General features: G+C 42.3%; 1 pseudogene; it reads left to right on the top strand.

Annotated features, from left to right (window-relative positions):
* Positions 1-308: 308 nt before the first annotated feature.
* On the top strand, positions 309-427 carry LOC141109184 (5S ribosomal RNA; annotated as a pseudogene).
* The last annotated feature ends 7,851 nt before the right edge of the window (positions 428-8,278 follow it).

The raw sequence follows: 8,278 nt of genomic DNA, 5'->3' as shown, positions 1-8,278 counted from the left end.
TTATTACCCACGCTGACAGGCCAGAGGAATGAAGGAGGCGCTCTTGGGAGCGATTTTATGTCGTTGCCATGGAGACTGGAGTTTGCATCTCGATCTGTCCAGGGGGTGACGTGGAAGGGAGGGGCGGAGCGCGCATTACGTCTGCGCTCCCTGTTGCCGTTCACTTAGTCTGTGAGCGACGTGTATGAAAGGGGCGGTTTGTTTGTTGTGCTCCCGCCCCCATCCCTGTCTCCATACAAATGCCCCTTTAGAGGGCGGGCTTCTTCCCAGGACGCAGCAGCGTTAGCTGCCATCGAACGAGATGGATTGCCTACAGCCACATCACCCTGAAAGTGTCCGATTTTGTCTGATCTCGGAAGCTAAGCAGGTTGGGGCCTGGTTAGGACCTGAATGGGAGACCGCCGGAGAATACCAGGTGCCGTAGGCAAATTTTTTTTTTTTTTTTTGACCCGGAAATGGGGGCGGGCTGTCTTTCAGGACACAGCAGTGTTCACTGCTATTGGAAGTTAAGGATTTGACCTGGAAATGTTTTAGCTCATAACAAGGGAGGAATGGTGGCTGCCTATCAGTAAGTTATCAGTGTATTCAGCTTGCTTGTGTCCTATTAGATTTGTAGCCACTCCTGATTCTCTACTACATAGTAGTTAAGTCCATTCACCTGTGTATTATTGGAGAGTGGGCGGGGTTTCCAGTATCATCATGAATTGTATGTGGAACCAGGATTAGATATAAGAGCTGACACAAGGGCCCCCAATCAGATTCGCTGAGGAAGTCCACATGGACGATACGCGTGCGAGGGGCTCTGTGATGTCAGTACAGCCACCCATGTGGTTCACTTTATGCTGTATACTCCTGCACTGGGAAACAGTGCTTGCTTTGTGAGTAATATTTTTCTTCTTTAATAAATTTTATACCTTTTCGTATGGAGAGCACTATGTCCTGTTATTTTTGTTTTTAACATGATGTATATCAACCGATGAGACTGAATTTGGGATACTGCCTGTGGACCCCTATCTCCATAATCTACCCTGTGGAAGGGAATGCATGAGTGACCTTGCTTTTAACGCAGAAGGTCTACTCAATAAGGTGAGCAGCCTAGACCCTTGGTGGAGGTTCACATTGGTGGTGATACAACGAATACAATCTTATCCTATCACTGCACCCTTTCCTTGCCAACTGAGGGATCCCCCTTCTGCAAGTGGACAGCTTTTGATCTCCTCGGACTAAGATATACTTTTTGGGACTTTGCCTCATGCGTTTTATTTATGTACGTTTAATATGTACATTTTATGTGTATACATCTGACCTGTATTGAGCGCTGCACTGCTATATTTTGTGTATGTCTTTTTAGGTTTTGTATATTGACCTACAGTGTCCAGCCTCTGAGTTTCAGTAATTAGGTTTTGCGCTGTCTGTTTCTTCTGTTTAAGTGCTACTTAAACATCAGGCTTAAAAAGAAACCTATAACAAATGTAAGGAGGCTGCCATTCCTGACCTCTCCAGTTAAAAAGCTATGTGCCTGGTAAGGATGAGCCCCTGGCGTATTCGCACACCCCACTTGCAGTGCCTGCCAGGAAGTCAGCACTGCGCTAATCACAGGCAGTGAGACATTTCCCGATCTCTGCAGCCGCGCATTGGGTAAATGTCTCACTGCCTGTGATTAGCGCAGTGCCGACTTCCTGGTGGGCTCTGCACGTGGGCTGTGTGAACACGCCGGAGCTCATACTTAGTGCCTGGCTACCATGCTGCCCCTTCGGTTGCAATACTTTGAGTCACTTAACCCAAAACAAACCTGCAGATCAGGAGTCATGCCTCAGAAACGGCTGAAACAGTGGGATGAAACACATTTGGTGGGTACAATTTCCATTGTTCAAAATTAAGTGAGAGTTAAAGTCAATGTGGCCATTTTAGCTCAATAATGTTGCGAGCATACCCGCCCCTTTGTTACATAGTCAGTTTAAAAAAAAAGTCTAGTTCAACCAATAGAGGGAAAAAAATACATATACACCTACAGTTGATCCATAGAAGAAAAAAAAGCATGATCCAATTTGTTTCAGCAGGAGGAAAAAAAAATCCTTTTCGATCAGCCAGGAGGCAGTAGGATACTCCCTGATTCAACTACCTGTGATATCATTACCCACAAATGTTAGTAGTAAAGTGAAAGTCCAGTCAAAAATGAAAATTGTTCTATTATATGTAAAATATCTTTATCTTTGACATTATTCATTTTCTGTATAGAAAGCGTGTGGCCTCACCAAACCAATAGACAAGGTATAGATCAGTAGAATGTACCATCATCCAAAGTAATTGAGGGTCATTAGGGAGTATGGACCCCACCCCAAACTCATCGAAAAAAGGGGGGCAAGTGGACTATTGCGGTACAGTATACATATACAGTACAAATGACTGGTAAAAAAATATCAAAGTTTATTTATACAAATATAACAAAAAAACACATATACGTTAAAAGAGTTCAGATGACATGATATTTCAACATGTTTTGCGGGTTTACTGCTTCATCAGGACCATACATCTGTGAATATAGATAAAATACAGTAATAAGTACCATGTAAAAAGTTTTTTACACAAAATTGTAAAATGGGGAGGATGAGATGAAATATTAGGACTGCTTACCCGAGCCTCGGAGGGTGTACAACAATCTATATCTATATTCACAGATGTATTGTCCTGATGAAGCGGTAAACCCGCGAAACATGTTGAAATATCATGTCATCTGAACTCTTTTAACTTATATGTGTTTTTTGTTATATTTGTATAAATAAACTTTGTGATTTTTTTTTCCAGCCATTTGTACTATATATGTATACTGTACCACAATAGTCCACTTGCCCCCCTTTTTTCGGTGAGTTTGGGGTGGGGCCCATACTCCCTAATGATCTTCCTCATTTTCTGTATAGCTGATTGCCAAGCTTAGAAAATGTCAAAGCTAGACTATCAGCTTCTTCCTGTTCTTCAGGGACAACTTTCTTTCCCTTTATCTAAATTCTGCATGCTGCCTCTCACTTCCTAAAAACATCGTCCTTCTCTCCTACACAGGCATGCCTACTGTTCATTGTAATGGCCCCTATCTAGCCCAGCCCTGCCCCCATCGTTCCTATCCTTAGACAGAGAAGGATAACTTCCCGTCTTCGCAACCTTGTTTTGGTCCCTAGCTGCCTGGGAGAGACAGAGAACAGGCAAGCCTGGTAAGTATGTTCTGCTCATTGCAGCACATGGCGGCACACGCAGACACACACACTTCTTACCAACTGTTATATGGCTTTAACTTTAAAGTGGAAGTCCAGTCAAAAATTATGTTTTTCCCATCTATGTGCCTTTAAAAAGGTGTTGGCACCACTTTGATGCAACTTTTGATGTGACTTTGATCCAGAGTTTAAAGTTAGATCTAAGCTGCACTCAAAGTCGCACTCTAAATCGCACATCTTTAGAGTTGCACTAGTGGAAACGTAGCCGAAGGCTAAAGTGCAACTTTGGAGTGTGACTTTGATGCAACTTTACACTCTCTGGATCAAAGTCGCATCAAAGCATTGCAGGTACCTTTTCAAAGTCGCATATATGGGAACGGGTGCCACTGAAATCAATGGGCTGTGACTTGGCATGCAGCTTTATGTGTCCAAAGTCGCATGACAAGTCCTACTAGTGGAAACAGAGCCTTATGCCGTGTACACGACCGGACTTTCCGGCAGAAAAGGTCCGTCGGAACGAATCCATCGGACATTCCGATCGTGTGTGGGCTGCATCTGACTTTTTCTGTCGAAAAATCTGACAGACCTTAGAAATAGAACATGTTTCAAATCTTTCCGGCGGACTCGATTCCTATCGAAAAAAACGTTGGTCTGTACGCTAGTCCGACGGACCGAAAACGAGGCAAGGCCAGCTATTGGCTACTAGCTATTGAACTTCCTTTTCTAGTCCGGTCGTACGTCATCACGTTTGAAACGATCGGACTTTAGTGGGATCTTGTGTAGGCAAATCAGTTTCGTCGGAACTCCATTGAAAAGTCCTTCGGAGTTCAGTCGGACGAGAAGTCCAATCGTGTGTACGCGGCATCAGTGTGGTTGCCTGTACTATGATCACTGTAGACTGAGCTGAGACCCCAGAGCACTTCCAGCTACACTGACAGCACCCCCCCCCCAGCTCCCTTCTCCTGTGCACAGCTATATTGTATATGTGTACTGCACCTCCCATCCCCCTGTGTGGATGGGGCTTTTTATTTCTTCATTTTGTCATGAATTAGGATTTACAATCAGACAACACTGGGCAAGGACCTATGATCAGCTCCTCCCATTGAGCTAACTTTACTGTTGTCTTATTTTTTTAATTCAAAAAAGTGTACTTTTCCCCCAAAGAAGTGCGCTTGTAAGACTGCTGCGCAAATAAGGTGTGACATAAAGTATTGCAACGACCGCCATTTTATTCTCTAGGGTGTTAGAAAAAAAATGTATAATGTTTAGGGGTTCTAAGAAATTTTCTAGCAAAAAAAACTGTTTTAAATAAACAACAGCGAGAGGCTTGGTCCCTTAAGTGGTTAAACAATCTACTGAGCTGCGCAGAACTGGCCAGAAGTAGTTCTTGAGAGAAGACTTTCCATATTTGGAGGTCAAATCTCTCTTCCTCCAGATGTAAAGAGTGCCACCTTGTTCTCTGTAATGACCTGAAAGTGAATAACTACACCAAAATCAATATATGGACTATTTATGTATTTATACATGGTGATTATAACACCCCCCCCCCCCCCCCCCCCCTTAATCTGCTCTTCTCGAGAGAGAATAAATTCAGTTCAGCCAAACTTTCCTCATAGCTGAGCTCCTCCATGCCTATTAATAGTTTGGTTGCCCTACTCTGAACTTTCTACGGTTCTCCAATATCCTTTTTGTGAACTGGTGCCCCAAACTGAACTGCATATTCCAAATGGGATCTTACTAATGATTTGTACAGGGGCAAAATGATGCGTCTCTCTACCTCTTAATATGGGGCAGCACAGTGGTTAGCACTTCCACCTAGCAGCACTATGTTTGTCGGCTCGAATCCCAACCATGGCTGACACTACCTGCCTGGAGTTTGCATATTTACCCTGTGTCTGCATGGTTTTCCTCCGGGTACTCTGGTTTCTTCCCACACTTTAAAGACAAGCTAGTAGGTTCATTGGCTCCTGTCTAAATTGGCCCTAGTACGTGTATGTATAAATGTGAGTTAGGGACCTTAGACTGTAAGCTCCTTAACCACTTGCCGACCAGTCGTCGCAGTTGTACTGTGGCAGAATGGCTCGGCTGGGTGAAACGACGTTATGTAACGTTGCTTCGCCCTGTGGCCACTAGGGTCGCGCGCCCCCTGCTCGCCCATGGACGCGATGCGAGTGCCGGCGGTCGCGATCACTCGGGGCACACAAACTGGCATCTGTATGTGTAAACACACAGTTTCCGGTTCTCTGAGGGGTTTCTCTAGTTCTATTTACATGTGGGATGTGGCACACCCTCACTATAAACAGATTGTTTTGGATATCCCCGTTTCTCTCTGAGGGGAGAAGGGACAGATCGTCTGTTCATACAGAGTATGAACAGTGATCTATCTTTTCCCCTACGTTACAACACACTCCAGGGAACACATTAACCCCTTGATCGCTCCCTAGTGTTAACCCCTTCCCTGGCAGTGACATTTTTACAGTAATCAATGCATTTTTATAGCACTGTTCATTGTCAAAATGCCAATGGTCCAAAAATGTGTCACAATTGTCCGCCATAATGTCGCAGTCCCGATAAAAATCGCAGATCGCTGCCATTACTAGTGGAAAAAAAATTAATAAAATGCCATAAAATTATTCCCTATTTTGTAGACGGTATAACTTTTGCACAAACCAATCAATATAAGCTTATTGCGATTTTCTTTACCAAAAATATGTAGAAGAATACATATCGGCCTAAACTGAGGAAAAAAATAGTTTTTTTTATATTATTGGGGGATATATATTATAGCAAAAAGTAAAAAACATTGCTTTTTTTTTTTTCAAAATTGACGCTCTTTTTTTATTTATAGCGCAAAAAATAAAAACCGCAGAGGTGATCAAATACCACCAAAAGAAAGCTCTATTTGTGGGAAAAAAAGGACATCAATTTTGTTTGGGTGCAACATCGCACGGATGCAAAATTGTCAGTTAAAGCGATGCAGTGCCGAATCGCAAAAAGTGCTCTGGTCAGGAAGGGGGTAAAATCTTCCGGGGCTGAAGCGCTTAAATGTAAAGAATGTGAATGTACAATATATACTGTGTGTAAAGCTCTGCCTAAATTGACAGCACTGTACTTTATAAGTACCTCTAATAAATACAAGAAAGTATTTTACTCACTCAAAAACTGCAGCTTGGCATCATTAAGTGTATGATTTACCAGAACACCCAGATCCTTCTCTAACATGGATTCCCCCAGTTGTAACCCCCTTAGTATGTAGGTGGCATGCATGTTTTTTGACCCTCATAACGTTACATTTGTCAACATTAAACCTCATTTGCCACAAAGTTTCCCAATTACATGGGAATTACAGTGCATTGAGGATGGCTTGTAAATTGGAGACTTTAATCCCTTCCCGCCGACCATACGCACATATGCGGCCTCGGCTTTAAGGGGTTATACCAGGATGATGCATGCATCATCCTGGTACTTTTTTTTTAGAGCGGGCGGTCGGCTCTTCAGGGATAACAACTGATGCAGCTAAAAGCTGCTTGGCTGTTATCCCAGGGGACGTCCCCCCCTCCCGCCACCTTCCACCGCTCTTCCTGGGCCTCCCATCCCACGATCCGGCACTTCCAACGGCTAGAGTGAAACGGTTTTGATCCAGTCCTCTTCCATTTTACTCGGCTGCCAATGGCGCAAATTAAAAAAAAAAAAAAAAATACAGTATTCAGAATCGCCGTTTTTGGCAATTTGAATACTTTGAAGTGCAAAGAAGGGATTTGGGATCTTTTAGGCGGCCCCTGATCCCTCCATAAAGATTACCTGTCACCACCTATTACTGTTACAAGGTATGTTTACATTCCTTGCGACAGCAATAAAAGTGATCTCATTTTTTTTTTTTTAAAGTGACAATGTAAAAAAATAAATAAGAAAAAATTTTTTTTTTTTAAAGTGCCCCTGTCCCCGTGAGCTCGCGCAGCAAAGCAAACCCACATGCAAGTCACGTCCGCATGTGTAAACAATGTTCAGATCACACATGTGAGGTATCACTGCGATTGTCAGAGCGAGAGCAATAATTGTAGCACTAGACCTCCTCTGTAACTCGAACCTGGTAACAGTTTTTTTCTTAAAGCACCGCCTAGGGAGACTTTTTAGGTACCGGAGTTTGTCGCCATTCCACGAGTGTGCGCAATTTCAAAGCATGACATGTTAGGTATCTATTTACTCAGCGTAACATCATCTTTCACATTATACAACAAAAATTGGGCTAACTTTACAGTTTAGTTTTTTTTTTAATTCATGAAAGTGTGTTTTTACCAAAAAAAATGCACTTGAAAGACCGCTGCGCAAATACAGTGTGACATAAAATTTTGCAACAATCGTCATTTTATTCTCTAGATTCTCTGCTAAAAAATATATATTTAATCTTTTGGGGCTTCTAAGTAATTTTCTAGCAAAAAATACGGATTTTAACTTGTAAGCAACAAATGTCAGAAATAGGCTGATAGTCATGAAAGGGTTAAACACTTAAATACTGGGCACTTTCACCACTTTCCTGCCCAGGCCAATTTTCAGCTTTCAGCGCTGTCGCACTTTGACAATTGTGACACATGCAACACTGTACCCAAATGAAATTATCATTTTTTTTCAAATAGAGCTTTCTATAGCTATAGAACTATAAAAAACGGACAAAAAATTTTTTTTTGAAAAAGCACGTTTTTCTTCGTTTCTGCTACAAAATTCTGCAAATAATCACTGCAGATCACATGACAATTGTACAAAATGGAACTGGTTAAGGATGTTATTTCACTGCATCGCTTTGTGTCATCTGCAAAGACTGAAATGGTACTTTTTAATCCCAGACCCTATATCATTTATAAATATATTAAAAAGTATGGGCCCCAACACTGAACCTTGGGGTAAACCACTAACAACCTTAGACCATTCAGAGTAAGAATCATTAACCACTACTCTCTGAATTCGGTCTTTTAGTCAGTTTTCTATCCATTTACAAACTGAATTTTATAAGCCTCTAAACTTCAATGTACACATTAGCCGTGTGTGGGGGAACGGAGTCAAAAACTTTTGCAAAA

Source organism: Aquarana catesbeiana, linkage group LG09 (genome assembly GCF_042186555.1).
Source record: "Aquarana catesbeiana isolate 2022-GZ linkage group LG09, ASM4218655v1, whole genome shotgun sequence".
Taxonomy (NCBI): Eukaryota; Metazoa; Chordata; class Amphibia; order Anura; family Ranidae; genus Aquarana; species Aquarana catesbeiana.
The sequence above is the reverse complement of the archived record's forward strand: the minus strand, read 5'-3'. Positions and strand labels throughout refer to the sequence as shown.